Source organism: Carassius gibelio, chromosome A1 (assembly GCF_023724105.1).
Source record: "Carassius gibelio isolate Cgi1373 ecotype wild population from Czech Republic chromosome A1, carGib1.2-hapl.c, whole genome shotgun sequence".
NCBI lineage: Eukaryota > Metazoa > Chordata > Actinopteri > Cypriniformes > Cyprinidae > Carassius > Carassius gibelio.
In genome coordinates, this window is record NC_068371.1 from 19,118,688 (window position 1) to 19,136,890 (window position 18,203).

General features: G+C 34.0%; 2 long non-coding RNA genes across 2 annotated transcripts in view; one reads left to right on the plus strand and one right to left on the minus strand.

Moving 5' to 3' along the window:
* Window positions 1-18,203, plus strand: part of LOC128017538 (uncharacterized) — an 89,561-nt gene that overhangs the window by 19,181 nt on the left and 52,177 nt on the right. The window lies entirely within an intron of this gene.
* LOC128016967 (uncharacterized) lies at window positions 1,036-3,085 on the minus strand. The gene is made up of 5 exons (XR_008184339.1): window positions 2,878-3,085; window positions 2,536-2,594; window positions 2,385-2,447; window positions 1,568-1,704; window positions 1,036-1,452 (listed from the first exon to the last, which is right to left on the minus strand). It is a non-coding gene; the product is annotated as an uncharacterized LOC128016967 (long non-coding RNA).

An 18,203-nucleotide genomic window follows, 5' to 3' on the forward strand; every position in this document is an offset into this window, starting at 1 on the left:
TATATATATATATGTATGTATGTATGTGTGTGTGTGTGTGTGTGTGTGTGTGTGTGTGTGTGTGTGTGTGTGTGTGTGTGTAACAAATTGTCACCAGTCTCTGAACGTCACCAAAAATATTCTGAACATTCCCTTGGCCCCTACGAAAATTTACCATGGTTCTGCTACAGTAACTATAGTAAAACTATGGTGTTTTTATAATTACAGCTCACAGTAATTAATATGCCAAAAATATTTTTACTACAATATATCCATGGTTACTTTTTGCAAGGAAGGAACTATACAGGTTCTAAAGAACTTGCCCAAAAACACTTGTTACTTTCTGTTATTTGTTTTCTGAACTGCACTACTGAAAACCTCATTAATCCTTACAATCCTGTCACAACTAAATTAAGAATCCATTATGAGCAATGCATAGCAAATGATGTTATCATCAAATATGAGAAACCTTAAAGAATGATAGACTGATGTAAATGACTGAAACCTGTTGTCATGGACGTGTTTTCCATAGCTTTTTTATTAAAACATTATACACTGCAAAGTTTAACTTTAAATGAAATCAATTAATACATCAAAACCAGTTGATCTCAGTCCATTCTCTATTTCCCTTCAATGAACTTAACACACAAATGTGTTTCATGCCGCAAAAAAAAAAAAAAAAAAAAAAAAAAAAAAAACAGTCCTTGGAACAAAATCCTGTGTAAACAAAAGCCCAGAAGATCACCACGCCGGTCTCTTCCCTGTACCCTGGGGGGTTAAACTTGAAAAGGGCTCTGCACTGCAAGCGTTCCCTGATGCTGTACATCCGTCTGAACTCGTTCCGGTCAGGAGACAGGAGGACAATTCTTCCAGTTGGCCACAACTTATAGTGTAAAGACAAAATACATGAAAGATAATAATAATAATAATACAAAAAAAGTTTAACAGCCTTCTACTACAAAATTCAATTGGTATAATTGAAATTGAAATTGAAAAGGTATAATTACTGTATTCTGCTGTGCAAATTTTGTTTGTGATGAAAATAACAGTACATTTTTATTTTATCTACAGATCAATGCATTTCTTACAGATTTCTGCTCATTCAAAGTCAGATACAGATGAAGTAACACTGTAAGATTACATTTGTTTGAATGCATTATTGGGAAAGCGATTGCGTGTGAATGTGCTGTAACTGTTTAAATCATGCTTCGACCCGAAAATATTCAGTAAAAGGAACAGACAATCTCCTTGAGAACTAACCTATAACTTCCCGCTTGGTTATTGTGGTCATTGTAACCTTCTGATTTGAGAGATCCATCTGTATCAGAAGATCACCACGCCGGTCTCTTCCCTGTACCCTGGTGGGTTAAACTTGAAAAGGGCTCTGCACTGCAAGCATTCCCTGATGCTGTACATCCGTCTGAACTCGTTCCTGTCAGGAGACAGGAGGACAATTCTTCCAGTTGGCCACAACTTATAGTGTTAAGACAAAATACATGAAAGATAATAATAATAATACAAAAAAAGTTTAACAGCCTTCTACTACAAAATTCAATTGGAGAATGAGCATTAAACGGGGAAATCTTACTGTCTAGCCAGGCAAACTATGCCACTTTCTGAAAAACTTCGGAGCACATCCCTAAACCATCTGCAAACCAGAGAAAGTGTCAAATATGCAGAGTCACTCGCCGACAAAATAACTTCCCTGAGGATTTCCAGGGGAAGCTGTTGAATCAAAAACATACATAGGTTTATTTATACATGTATATAAAAGTTATTAAACATTATATAAACACTGACTACAGACAACCGTGCTTTAAAACTCTCATTAAAAACTATAGATTGTTGTCACAACTGCATACTCATTCTTTTATAATAACACTAATAAAATGTTAATATATACAGTACTGTGCAGAAGTATTAGGCATGTTAGTATTTTCACATTGAAAAAAAAAAACAGTTTTAAGCCAATTATTTATATCTTTTGCTGTTGTGTGTCAGTAGGATATATTGGTTTACATTTCCACACATTCATTTTGCCATTAATTGTAATAATCCAGTGATATATTTGTATATATTTGTATGCATGATCCACATGAAGATCTTTTACATTGAATATGAATATTTCTGTCTCATATGGTGAACAAAATCCACATTAGATCGCAAACAGAAGTTATTTAAAAAACTCGCTGAAAATGAATTAAGCTGAAATGTTTTTAAATGTCTTTGATGCTGATGTTAACTGATAGCTATATATTAAATAATCCACAGTGCTGACCAATATAGTACTTGTACATAATACCAATTTCACATCTGAACAAGTATGTAGCTGTAATAACTAAAATACCTCTGCATGTACACACATGTAATTATTAGTTCTTAATGAATGTATGTGCACAAATAACCTGCTTTGCTGGACTCTGCCTGAAGACATGGTGAATGGTGAAGTTCTCCTCAGTGGTTGAGCTCTAAAAGAACAAATGTCAATAGGTAGGTATATTGCTAGAGATAGTACAGAGTAATGTTTCATGTAGCAACATTCAAACAGCTACATACATTTGCGGAGTGAAGCTGTCCAGGAGAACAGAACACCACCACCTCCTGATCATGTCATCCTGAATAATAAATTAATAATAATAATAATAATAATACACACACAAAAATCATGCATGTCTGTTCAAATAACTTGACAAATGTGATGCCATACCTCTGTAAAATCGAACCTATGAACTAAAGCCATGTACAGAGTGTACTGTTACAATCCACAAAGAACAATAAAACTAGCAATTTATAACAATTATTAACAATAATTATTCAAATTGAACGTACCATGGATAAATAAATGATCGAACATCGCATTTCATATTATAAGATATTTACACAACAACTTTTACTCACCTCAAGCAATCAACGGAATAGCGTTATTACTCTGCTGCTGTAGTTGCCACCGTTCTGTTTGTTTCAACGCAAACTGCCCCCTGCTGGCTCGGAGGAAAATGTCAAAGGCGGGGAAAACAAATATGGGCGGGGCGACACGTGTCGCTCCGCCTCGAAGTGTCGCCCCGCCCCATCGTCCAGACTGCACTCTGGGGTTACTCAGTCTCAGCACATAATACTCAAACAGAGGGACAGAGTGAGATGAGATGTCTGACAGTTTTTTAATTTTCTGTTATCCATACAGTGTTGTAAAGTCGTGAAACTATCCATATTTACTCAGAATGACTTTTTTTTTTTTGTATGAAAAAAGGTTTTGAAGTGTTTGGAATTTAAAAATGCAGGACAATTAATAATTCCATTTTTACTGTCATTTAAAAAAATCACCACGACAAAACCGTTCAAGCTATCCAAAATCCTTTGGCAATTTAAGTTGTTTAAAATGTTTTGGCATCATGTAGACAAAGTTTGGTGTGTATAGTGTTACTCTCCTCTGAGCAGTATGCATTAATTCACAGCTAAATGTAAAAAAAAATCCACATTCAAATCAAAATAGCTGACTTCCTGTTGATCGTAGCTGATGACTGTGAATTAGAAAGTTGTCCGTCTTGATAAGAACAATTTTTGTACCGAGTTTGGTGTCTGTAGCTAAAACTAACCCCCCCACTTTTGACAAAAGGTGGCGCTATAGAGTGCCTCTTCCACGCCCTCTTATGAACTTTTGCCAGTGTCTAGTTATCATAAATACTGATATGTGTTCTGAATTTCATGAAATTCTAAGTATGTTATATGCCTTAAAATCACCTGAGAAGTATTCAAGTTTGACATGTTGCCACGGCAACAATATTTTTAGATATCAATATCCCCCCAGCAGATTTATATCGGCTGTGTTTTAACATTATTCTGATGAAGTTTGAAGCAAATCGAGTAAAAATAAGATGCTGAATACAAAGCATTTTGAAAATGACACACTTCCTGCTGCCAGTTGGTGGCGCTATAACTTTGACTCCTAATAGTCACATATATGCGATCGACATCATACAATGAATAATCTGATGAAGTTTGATTAAAATCAGCAAATGTATGTGGATGGTATTAGACACTTCCTGTTTCTCATTTCTCGCCATAATTTCAACGCCTCGCCACGAGCAAACCGTTTGAGATATCAAAAATCCCCTGGCAATTTTTCATCCCCATTGTCTTGAGATCATGTTGACCGAGTTTGGCGGCAATCGAGTAAAAAACCTATGACAAGTATTTCAAATTCCAGAGCATAAGCTTTTTACATAACTCTAAATAGCTGACTTCCTGTTGGGCGGAGCCTATAACATGCAATACGCAAGTTGTTCGGCACGATGAGATCTAAATGTGTACTGAGTTTCATATTAATACGTGCAAGTATGTGTGAGCTATACATCAACATTTATGACTGTGTTCCAGGGGGCGCTGTAGAGCCCCTGTGCCACGCCCAGGTCCCAGCCTCTGCAGGCTCCTTAAGGCCACAGATTCCAAAGTGTGCGCAAACTTTCAAGAGTTTTTGAGTATGTTAAGGACCCCAAAAGCCCCCACAACTTTGACGACAAATTTGAATAATAAACCCCAAATAGCCAACTTCCTGTTGGGCGGAGCCTATGATATGCAATGTGAAAGTTGTTTGTATTGATGAGTTCTATACGTGTACCGAGTTTCGTACGTCTACGTACAAGTATGTATGATATATGGCCCTCCATATTCCAGGGGGCGCTGTAGAGCCCCTGTGCCACGCCCGTGTATCAGTCTCTGCCCGGCCCTAATGGCCGCAGGTTCCAATGTGTGTGCCAATTTTCAAGACTTTTTAAGCATGTTAAGGGCCCCAAAAGCCCCCGAAACCTTGAAGAAAAATAATAATAATAAATAATAAATATAGCTGCAAGCAGCGATGGCGGGCTCAAGCCACCAATGCCATCGCCACCCCGGTGGCATCAGGTAAACTGTGCCCAGCGGGCACATGCATTCACAATATCCCTCTGGCAGTGACGTTTTAAAGGATATGGCGGTTAAAGGGTTAATCCGAATCATCTAGACTTTAAAATCACATTCACAGAACAATATATATATATATTCCCCAAACATATATATATATATTTAGTAACACTTTACAATAAGATTTCATTTATAAACATTATGTTAACATGAACAATATTTATATAGCATTAATTTATGTCAGTTAATATTCCAAACTTAAACATTAAAACATTGTTTTATTGTGATTTTTTTCCAAGCACATTTTACCAATTCCAAACCATATCAATCTTAATAACTACCATTATTTTTTATTTAATCATTTATGAGTGCTATACAATAGTCCAGGAAAGCTGTAAGAGAAAAACTCCTTATATTCATGTGCAGAATTATTAGGCTGTTTTCTTTTACAGATGAAATGCGCTAAAAAAGAGTTTTAACTCAAACTGTTTTAACTCAAAGTCGAAAATTATGAAATACCCATGAGAAATATCAAACACAAATGCAATACAGAAATGGATAAGTTAAGACTTGACCATTGTACAAAAATGCTGACTGGGTCATGAGGTCAGAAAAGAAGAAGAAAAAAAAAAACAGGTCAAGAAGAACTGACAAAAAGAATTGCAAAATAATTAGGAATTAATGTGAAGATTAATTTTTAGTCAATTCTGCAAGACAGACTTTCAGGAAAGGAGGTGGAATAAAAATGAGCTCCTAAATCTTAATCCTGGATTCTGGAAGATATATTCCTCAAACCATCGAACAAGAGGAGGTGGTGCTGGTCCTTCACGAGTCACTCTAATCTGTTCATAAAGCCTATATATAAAGTCTTAATATATAGTATTTCACAATACTTCATGGTATTCTAATCAAATCATTTTTTGGAATCTTAGATCTCTCAGAACCTGACACCGAGTAATTCTGAGACTCCAGGAAAGTGGCAGTTCTGTAAAATGTTGGCGCTGGAGACTAAATGCTCCCTGATAGTTTCACACCTAATTCACTTAACACACACACACACACACACACATACACACACACACACACACACACACACACACATTACCCACAGTGACAGAGGGACAGAGTGACATCAGATGTATGATAGTTTTTTAATTTTCTATCATCCATATAGTGTTGTATAGTCATGAAACTATGCATATTTCCTCAGAATGACTTGTCTTCTATGTGTACATTTTTTTGAAGTGTTTAGAAGCTGCACTTAAAAAAATAAAAGACATTTACTGGTTACTTTTTTACTGTTATTTCAAAAAATCACCACGACAAAACCATTCAAGCTATTCAAAATTCATCCGCACCTGTACTGTAAGATACATTCTTTAAACAGTGGTAAAAGAGGATGTGGTGCTGATCCTTCAAGAGTCACTCAAAACTTATCTGTCCATAAAGCCTATAAAGAATTATTCTTAATATACAGTTCACAATACTTCAGCATGTTGTTCTAATTAAGTGAGGGTCATTTTATCAGTAAAATACATAAAATTCATATTATTTTTCTTTAAAAGATTTCTATAAATGATTTAAATCATACTTGTTTCTACAATAATTATTTAAAAGTGATCCTATCGCTCCATCTGGTGGCCATTATTGGTACTAAGAATTGCCAGCTTGATTTATATGTTATGATAGTTTTAATTTTATGCTGGCTCTTGAAAATGATAAAGCTATGAAACTTACTGTGCTTCCTTCAAATGATGACTTCTAGGTATATAAAAAATTATGAAGAGTTGGAATTAAAAATTTTAAAGATATAGTAAAATAACTATGGTATTTTTTTATGTTACTTTAATAAATCTCTATGGCCACACCATTTAAGGTATCCTAAACCCATTCGCAATTTAACATCTTCAGTATATGGCTTCATGTTAAAAAAGTTTGGTGTGAACTACTTGTGTCTTCTTGGAGGAGAATGAATTCATTTACAGGCTGAGTTTATCATAAATCCACAATAACATTTCTGAGTTCTGTATCAATCAGTGTTGTTGTTTGTTTATTTTTATTTTTTTATTTTTCATAGGAAGATAACTGACCCTTTACTCTCCTTTTTAATAAATGAGCTATTTATAGCTGTATTTATAAACTGCTTACTACTGACTATTAATATTGGGACAAGGCTTTATGAAGCATGAACTGACTATTTACTAATGAGTGCAGTTATTATAAAGTGTTATCAATGCATTTGCTAATGTTAACAAATTAGACATTATTTTACAGTGTTATCAAATCCCTTAAATGATTTGTAAGTGTTTTGTAATGATTTTATTGACCTAAAAGCATTTGTGAAAGTTCTGCTTGCATTACAGCTTAGTCTTGATCTGTGAGCTGAACAGATTTACTGTTACATCCATGAGATTATGTAAATTCAAATAAATATCATGTCACAGGATGTCAGAGGTCAGTATCAAATTAGTTTGAAATTATTATTTGCAGCACAAATAAGGTTTTTTAGGATTTTTAAAAATCCCTAAAACTGTTTTTATAACTATAATGCATAAACTATGAAACTATACAAAATGTATAAAAAAGTACAAGTTATTCTTTTCCAATGTTTTTTATTTATTTACAATTTTTTTTTTTTTTTTTTGGGATTTACATTTTTAAAAATTAGCCTATGGCAATCATTCTAAACAGCTTGAATAAAACCTGTCAATATTTATTATAGACCACTATAACTGTGTATAATCTAACAAACGAGTTTATTATGAAAATAAAGTGTGTACACCAGATAAATTGGACGATAAAGAAATTGCTAACAATAGTATAATAGAGCATGTTTTAGGTTTTTAGGCGTTTAGATGCAGAAATGGACAAATCAAATGTAAAATCAAATGTAATTGATTTAATTAAATATAGATTAAGTCTTGTTAGAGCAAAATAATAAATAAATACGTACACACATTAAAAAAGCAGCCAAGATGAATGAGTTTAATTTTTTATATAGATTAAAATTGAAGACAGAAGCAGCTGGTATATGCGGTCACTTAATATTAAAATCCAGTAGATCCACTTCAGATTTATTTCTCAACAGTTTATGTTCACGTGGCTGTTTTCGTTTATATTAGCCAAGCTATTATGTATTTTGAAATAATCTTGTCCGTGATGTGTTCGTTCTTACGACGAAAGACAGAATCCTGCAGCTCGAGAGATATGTTATTCTGCCAGTCGCGCTTTCAAATAGTCTTGCGCACTTAAACGGGTCACAAACACATGCATTTAGCTCGTGTTGTGTTATAATGGATGTATTGTGTGCATTTATGGCAATAATTTATTTTGAAAAGCTCTTAAACAAGAATAAATTTGTTTGTTTTGAACTTGTGACACTGTGCGCGCTGATCGGAGGCAGTGATTTCAGATAGGCAGCCGCGAATATTTCATTTTCACACAAACAGTTCAAAAACATCTTAATTTAGCTCTTGGTGTGCGATAATTGGTGAATTGTGTGATATCGCTGCAATACTTTATTTTTAATAGCTATAAAACAAGAATAAACTCGTTTTTTTTTCTGAGCTCATCATTCCACACGCTCCTGCTCAGAGCGGTGATTCATCTCTCGTGTTTCTCACGTATCACTGACCACACATCAATTATTAATGAGCCCTGACCTTATAATAATCATATATGTTGGTTTAGCTTGTCAGTGTGAATTAAATCCAAGTATTTATTTGTATTTTAACCGATTTAAAATCGAAACCAAAAGACAGTCTCCTCCCTTTTTTATTCCGGTAACTGCACCTGTAGGGGCGCTATTTCTCTCAGACAATGGAAGTCTAAGCACACACACTCAAACAGAGGGACAGAGTGAGATGAGATGTCTGACAGTTTTTTAATTTTCTGTTATCCATACAGTGTTGTAAAGTCATGAAACTATGCATATTTACTCAGAATAACTTTTTTTCTGTATGAAAAAAGGTTTTGAAGTGTTTGGAATTTAAAAATGCAGGAAAATTAATAATTCCATCTTTATTGTCATTTTAAAAAATCCCCACGACAAAACCATCCAAGCTATCCAAAACCCATTCACAATTTAAGTTCCTCAATGTTTTTTCAACATGTACACCAAGTTTGGTGTGTATAGTGTTACTCTCCTCTGAGCAGTATGCATTAATTCACAGCTAAATGTAAAAAACAATCCACATTCAAATCAAAATAGCCGACTTCCTGTTGGTCGTAGCTGATGACTGTGAATTAGAAAGTTGTCCGTCTTGATAAGAACAATTTTTGTACTGAGTTTGGTGTCTGTAGCTAAAACTAACCCCCCCACTTTTGACAAAAGGTGGCGCTATAGAGTGCCTCTTCCACGCCCTCTTATGAAATTTTGCCAGTGTCTAGCTGTCACTAATACTGATATGTGTTCTGAGTTTGATGAAATTCTAAGCATGTTATATGCCTCAAAATCACCTGAGAAGTATTCCAGTTTGACATGTTGCCACGGCAACAATATTTTTAGATATCAATATCCCCCCAGCAGATTTATATCGGCTGTGTTTTAACATTATTCTGATGAAGTTTGAAGCAAATCGAGTAAAAATAAGATGCTGAATTCAAAGCATTTTGAAAATGACACACTTCCTGCTGCCACTTGGTGGCGCTATAACTTTGACTCCTAATAGTCACATATATGCGATCGACATCACACAATGAATAATCTGATGAAGTTTGATTAAAATTAGGAAATGTATGTGGATGGTATTAGACACTTCCTGTTTCTCATTTCTCGCCATAATTTCAAAGCCTCGCCACGAGCAAACCGTTTGAGATATCAAAAATCCCCTGGCAATTTTTCATCCCCAGTGTCTTGAGATCATGTTGACCGAGTTTGGCGGCAATCGAGTAAAAAACCTATGACAAGTATTTCAAATTCCAGAGCATGCGCTTTTTACATAACTCTAAATAGCTGACTTCCTGTTGGGCGGAGCCTATGATATGCAATACGAAAGTTGTTCGGCACGATGAGATCTATATGTGTACTGAGTTTCATATTAATACGTGCAAGTATGTGTGAGCTATACATCAACATTTATAACTGTGATCCAGGGGGCGCCGTAGAGCCCCTGTGCCACGCCCAGGTCTCAGCCTCTGCAGGCTCCTTCAGGCCACAGATTCCAAAGTGTGCGCAAATTTTCAAGAGTTTTTGAGTATGTTAAGGACCCCAAAAGCCCCCACAACTTTGACGACAAATATGAATAATAAACCCCAAATAGCCAACTTCCTGTTGGGCGGAGCCTATGATATGCAATACGAAAGTTGTTTGTATTGATGAGTTCTATATGTGTACCGAGTTTCGTATGTCTATGTGCAAGTATGTATGATATATGGCCCTCCATATTCCAGGGGGCGCTGTAGAGCCCCTGTGCCACGCCCGTGTATCAGTCTCTGCCCGGCCCTAATGGCCGCAGGTTCCAATGTGTGTGCCAATTTTCAAGACTTTTTAAGCATGTTAAGGGCCCCAAAAGCCCCCGAAACCTTGAAGAAAAATAATAATAATAAATAAATATAGCTGCAAGCAGCGATGGCGGGCTCAAGCCGTCAGTGCAACGCCACCCCGGTGGCATCGGGAAAACTATGCCCAGCGGGCATAAGCATTTACAGTAACCCTCTGGCAATCAAATTTAAAGGGATATGGCAGTTAAAGGGTTAATCCGACCCGTCTAGACTTTGAAATCACATACACAGAACAATATATATAACTTTAGTAACACTTTATTTTAATATATATAAAAAATGTATAAGTTGTGCATCGTAGCTGACACCTAAATGAACACATTACAATTGGTTTATGACTGCAAGTCTTTCTCCTTAAATGCTATTGAGCTTCTAATTTGCTTTTGAGCCCATGTGAAAAAGTAGCATAATTTACATATGACTTACAGTTTGTTTTAATAAATATCAAACATTCAATTTAATGGTGCATTATAGCTGTCACCTAGATTAACAATTACAGTTGTTTTTATGACTGTAAGTCATTCTCTTCAAATGCTACTGACGTTAGAAAAGTGTATAACAATATCACATGTAACTTTAGAGACGGTCCCTAAATTTGAGACTCTTGAATGTCCAATGTCAAGCCAACTTTATGCCTGTTTTTGTTTTGTTTTTTACTTTATTTTTCTTTTCTCTGTGCCGGATTGCTGATGTCTTTTACCCGGGCATAGATGTCCATCCATCAATTACGAACATTCATCCGCAAATGTCCGAGCGGTCGCGAGCGCAGATGGGAGAATGGCGCATGTTTTATTTTTTTTGAGCTACTGGGATGGTGCCCCCTCTGGGAGTTGGTGCCCTACGAAGACTGCGTATTCTGCATATAGGGAGCGGCGGTACTATCTGGAAAATATATTCCTCAAACCGTCGTACAAGAGGAGGTGATGCTAGTACTTCAAGAATCTCTCAAAACCTATCTGTTCATAAAGCCTATATATAAAGTCTTAATATAGTATTCCACAATATGTTGTGCTATTCTAATATTATTGTGTTTTTTTACTGACATTGTTATTTGCTGTTATTTTTTGTTTTAATATTGTTACTGTTGTTACTTGTTGTACGGTGACCTTGAGTGGTTTGAAAGGCACCTTAAATAAAATGCATTATTATTATTATTATTATTATTATTATTATTAGCTGTACACTTGATAAAAAAAATTAAATATAAACTTATGCAATTGTATATATATATATATATATATATATATATATATATATAGTGTACAGTTTTCTTTTATTGCATCTTGAAATAAATGTTTCTGAGTTCTGTGTTTGTTTATTTTTTTTATTTATTTATTTTTTTTTTTTTTTTAGGAAGATTACAGCCTTTAATCTCCTCAAAATAAATGTGCATATAAACCATGAACAATTTAATTATAGCTGTATTTATAAAATGCTTACTAATGACTATTAATTTTGGGAGTAGGCTAGCAACAGTTGATGTTGAGGCCTAAGATATTTCTTAAGCTGTAATGATGAAAAAACAACAACAACACAAAATTGCTTTTTTTCCTGCTGGTGATTAAAGAGATGATTAAGTCTCCCTCCCTCTCTCTCTCTCTCTGACACCAAGCCCATCCCCTCTCCCACACATTCACACAAACTCAGCACACACACTTAACACACACACACTTAACACACAAACACACACACACACACACACACACATTACCCAGATGGACAGAGTGACATCAGATGTATGGTAGTTTTTTAATTTTCTATCATCCATATAGTGTTGTATAGTCATGAAACTATGCATATTTCCTCAGCATGACTTGTCTTCTATGTGTACATTTTGTTGAAGTGTTTAGAAGCTGCACTTAAAAAAATAAAAGACATTTACTGGTTGCTTTTTTACTGTTATTTCAAAAAATCACCATGACAAAACCATTCAAGCTATCCAAAATTAATTTGCACCTGTTCTGTAAGATAAATTCTTTAAACAGTGGTAAAAGAGGATGTGGTGCTGATCCTTCAAGAGTCACTCCAAACTTATCTGTCCATAAAGCCTATAAAGAATTATTCTTAATACACAGTATTTCACAATACTTCAGCATATTATTCTAATTAAGTGAGGGTCATTTTATCAGTAAAATACATATAATTTTTCTTTGAAAGATTTCTATAAATGATTGAAATCATACTTGTTTCTACAATAATTATTTAAAAGTAATCATATAGCCATTATTGGTACTAAGAATTGCAAGCTTGATTTATATGTTATGATAGTTTTAATTTTAAGCTGGCTCTTGAAAATGATAAAGCTATGAAACTTGCTGTGCTTCTTTCAAATGATGACTTCTACGTATATAAAAAATTATGAAGAGTTGGAATGAAGAATGTTAAAGATATAGTAAAATAACTATTGTATTTTTTTATGTTACTTTAATAAATCGGTATGGCCACACCATTTAAGGTATCCTAAACCCATTCGCAATTTAACATCTTCAGTATATTGGCATCATGTTGAAAAAGTTTGGTGTGAACTACTTGTGTCTTCTTGGAGGAGAATGAATTCATTTACAGGCTGATTTGATCATAAATCCACAATAAAATTTCTGAGTTCTGTATCAATCTGTGTTGTTGTTTGTTTATTTTCATTTTTTTATTTTTCATAGGAAGATAACTGACCCTTTACTCTCCTTTTTAATAAATGTGCTTATAAACCAAGATCAAGCTATTTATAGCTGTATTTATAAGCTGCTTATTAATGACTATTTAAGTTGGGACAAGACTTTATAAAGCATGAACTGACTATTTACTAATGAGTGCAGTTATTATAAAGTGTTACCAATGCATTTACTAATGTTAACAAATTAGACATTATTTTACAGTGTTATAAAATCCTTTAATGACTTATAAGCATTTGTGAAAGTTCTGCTTGCATTACAGCTTAGTCTTCATCTGTGAGCTGAACAGTTTTACTGTTACATCCATGAGGTTATGTAAATTAAGATAAATGTCATGTCACAGGATGGAATAGATCAGTATCAAATGAGATTGAAATTATTATTTGCAGCACAAATAAGTATTTTTAGAATTTTGTTTTTAATTCCTGAAACTGTCAGAAAAGGATAAGGCCTAAGAGATTTCTTAAGCTGTAATGAAAACAGCAATGTTAGCAAAAGCAACAAAAAATAACAATTTAAAATATTTTTTTTTTCTGGTGATTAAAGAGATGATTAAGTCTCTCTCTCTCTCTCATTGTGTCTGCCACTCAGCTCATGCCCATCCCCCACTCACAGACACACACACACACACACTCAGTCAGCACACATACATTCCTCAAACAGAGGGACAGAGTGAGTTGAGATGCCTGACAGTTTTTTAATTTTCTTTTAATCATACAGTGTTGTAAAGTCATGAAACTATGCATATGTCCTCAGAATGATTTGATCTCTGTACGATTTTTTTTTTTAAGTGTTTGGAAGCTGCAATTTAAATATACAAGACAATTAATGATTCCCTTTTTACTGTCATTTCAAAAAATCACCACGACAAAACCGTTCAAGCTAACCAAAATCCGTTCGCAATTTAAGTTCCTCAATGTTTTTTCAACATGTAGACAAAGTTTGGTGAGTATAGTGAACATTTCCTGTGAGGAGTATGCATTAAATCAGAGCTCAATTTAAATATTCAAATCAAAATAGCCGACTTCCTGTTGGTCGTAGCTGATGACTGTGAATTAGAAAGTTGTCCGTCTTGAAAAGAACAATTTATGTACCAAGTTTGGTGTCTGTAGCTAAAACTAACCCCCCCACTTTTGACAAAAGGTGGCGCTATAGAGTGCCTCCTTCACGCCCTTTTAAAAGCTTTTGCCATTGTCTAGCTATCACTAATACTGATATGTGTTTTGAGTTTCATGTAAATCTGAGCTTGTTGTCTGCCTCAAACTCACCATAACAGAACATTCAAGTTTGACACGTTGCCATGGCAACACTATATCAGATATCAATATCCCCACAACAGATTTACATCGGCCGTGTTTTGTCATTATTCTGATGAAGTTTTAAGTAAATAGAGTAAAAATAAGATGCTGAATTCAAAGCATTTGGAAAATGACACACTTCCTGCTGCCAGTTGGTGGCGCTATAATGTTGACTCTTAATAGTCACATATATACGATCGGTATCATACAACGAAAACAACCAATGAAGTTTGATCAAATTCAGGAAATGTATGTGGATGTTATTAGACATTTCCTGTTTCTCATTTCTCGCCATAATTTCAACGCCTCGCCACGGGCAAACCGTTCGAGATATCAAAAATCCCTTCGCAATTTTTCATCCCCAATGTCTTGAGATCATGTTGACCGAGTTTGGTGGCAATCAAGTAAAAGACCTATGACAAGTATATCAAATTCCAGAGCATGCTTTTTATAAACAGCCCTAAATAGCTGACTTCCTGTTGGGCGGAGCCTATGACATAGAGTGCGAAAGTTGTTCGGCTCAATGAGATCTATAAGTGTACTGAGTTTCATATAATTACATGAAAGTGTGTGTGAGCTATGGTTCAAGATTTCTGACTGTGTTCCAGGGGGCGCTGTAGAGCCCCTGTGCCACGCCCGGGTCCCAGTCTCTGTGGCGTCCTGATGGCCGTAGATTCCAATGTGTGTACCAATTTTCAAGAGTTTTTGAGCATGTTAAGGCCTCCAAAAACCCCCGGAAGGTTTAATAAAAAATAAAAAAAATAATAATAAGAAGAAGAATAATCCTTAGAAGAACAATAGGGCTCTTCGCCCCTTCGGGCTTGAGCCCTAAATATAGCTGCAAGCAGCGATGGTGGGCTCAAGCCACCAATGCCATCGCCACCCCGGTGGCATCAGGTAAACTGTGCCCAAGCGGGCACATGCATTCACAATATCCCTCTGGCAGTGAGGTTTTAAAGGATATGGCAGTTAAAGGGTTAATCCGAATCATCTAGACTTTAAAATCACATTGACAGAACAATATATATATATATATATATATATATATATATATATATATATATATATATATATATATATATATATATATATGTATATATATTAAGTAACACTTTACAATAAGATTTCATTCATAAACATTATGTTAACATGAACAATATTTATATAGCATTCATTCATGTCAGTTAATATTCCAAATTTAAACATTAAAACATAGTTTTATTGTGATTTTTTTCCAAGCACATTTTACCAATTCCAAACCATATCAATCTTAATAACTACCATTATTTTTTATTTAATCATTTATGAGTGCTATACAATAGTCCTGGAAAGCTGGAAGAGAAAAACTCCTTATATTCATGTGTGCAGAATTATAAGGCATGTTTTCTTACAGATGAAATGCGCTAAAAAAGAGTTTTAACTCAAACTGTTTTAACTCAAAGTCGAAAATTATGAAATACCCATGAGAAATATCAAACACAAATGCAATACAGAAATAGATAAGTTAAGACTTGACCATTGTACAAAAATGCTGACTGGGTCATGAGGTCAGAAAAGAAGAAGAAAAAAACAGGTCAAGAAGAACTGACAAAAAGAATTGCAAAATAATTAGGAATTAATGTGAAGATTAATTTTTAGTCAATTCTGCAAGACAGACTTTCAGGAAAGGAGGTGGAATAAAAATGAGCTCCTAAATCTTAATCCCGGATTCTGGAAGATATATTCCTCAAACAATCGGACAAGAGGAGGTGGTGCTGGTCCTTCACGTGTCACTCTAATCTGTTCATAAAGCCTATATATAAAGTCTTAATATATAGTATTTCACAATACTTCATGGTATTCTAATTAAATCATTTTTTGGAATCTTAGATCTCTCAGAACCTAACACATTGTAATTCTGAGACTCCAGGAAAGTGGCAGTTCTGTAAAATGTTGGCGCTGGAGACTAAATGCTCACTGATAGTTTCACACCTAATTCACTTAACACACACACACATTACCCACAGTGACAGAGAGACAGAGTGACATCAGATGTATGATAGTTTTTTAATTTTCTATCATCCATATAGTGTTGTATAGTCATGAAACTATGCATATTTCCTCAGAATGACTTGTCTTCTATGTGTACATTTTTTTGAAGTGTTTAGAAGCTGCACTTAAAAAAAATAAAAGACATTTACTGGTTACTTTTTACTGTTATTTCAAAAAATCATCACGACAAAACCATTCAAGCCATTCAAAATTCATCCGCACCTGTACTGTAAGATACATTCTTTAAACAGTGGTAAAAGAGGATGTGGTGCTGATCCTTCAAGAGTCACTCAAAACATGTCTGTCCATAAAGCCTATAAAGAATTATTCTTAATATACGGTTCACAATACTTCAGCTTGTTATTCTAATTAAGGGAGGGTCATTTTATCAGGAAATACATAAAATACATATTATTTTTCTTTGAAAGATTTCTATAAATGATTTAAATCATACTTGTTTCTACAATAATTATTTAAAAGTAATCCTATAGCTCCATCTGGTGGCCATTATTGGTACTAAGAATTGCAAGCTTGATTTATAAGTTATGATAGTTTTAATTTTATGCTGGCTCTTGAAAATGATAAAGCTATGAAACTTACTGTGCTTCCTTCAAATGATGATTTCTACGTATATAAAAAATTATGAAGAGTTGGAATTAAAAATTTTAAAGATATAGTAAAATAACTATTGTATTATTTCATGTTCACTTAATATATCGCTATGGCCACACCATTTAAGGTATCCTAAACCCATTCGAAATTTAACATCTTCAGTATATGGCTTCATGTTAAAACAGTTTGGTGTGAACTACTTGTGTCTTCTTGGAGGAGAATGAATTCATTTACAGGCTGAGTTTATCATAAATCCACAATAACATTTCTGAGTTCTGTACCAATCTGTGTTGTTGTTTGTTTATTTTTATTGTTTTATGTTTCATAGGAAGATAACTGACCCTTTACTCTCCTTTTTAATAAATGTGCTTATAAACCAAGAACAAGCTATTTATAGCTGTATTTATAAACTGCTTACTACTGACTATTAATATTGGGACAAGGCTTTATAAAGCATGAACTGACTATTTACTAATGAGTGCAGTTATTATAAAGTGTTATCAATGCATTTGCTAATGTTAACAAATTAGACATTATTTTACAGTGTTATAAAATCCCTTAAATGATTTGTAAGTGTTTTGTAATGATTTTATTGACCTACAAGCATTTGTGAAAGTTCTGCTTGCATTACAGCTTAGTCTTGATCTGTGAGCTGAACAGATTTACTGTTACATCCATGAGATTATGTAAATTCAAATAAATATCATGTCACAGGATGTCAGAAGTCAGTATCAAATTAATTTGAAATTATTATTTGCAGCACAAATAAGGTTTTTTAGGATTTTTAAAAATCCCTAAAACTGTCAGAAAAGGATAAGGCCCAAGATTTCTATGTGAGTGGCTAAATTTATTTGTTTTTATAACTATAATGCATAAACTATGAAATTATACAAAATGTATAAAAAAGTACAACAGTTATTCTTTTCCAATGTTTTTTATTTATTTTTTTATTTATTTTTTATTTTTATTTTTATTTTTTTTATTTTTATTTTATTTTTATTTTTTTGGGATTTACATTTAAAAAAATTAGCCTACTGCATTCATTCTAAACAGCTTGAATAAAACCTGTTAATATTTATTATAGACCACTGTAACTGTGTATAATCTAACAGACAAGTTTATTATGAAAATAAAAGTGTACACCAGATAAATTGGACGATAAAGAAATTGCTAACAATAGTATAATAGAGCATGTTTTAGGTTTTTAGGCGTTTAG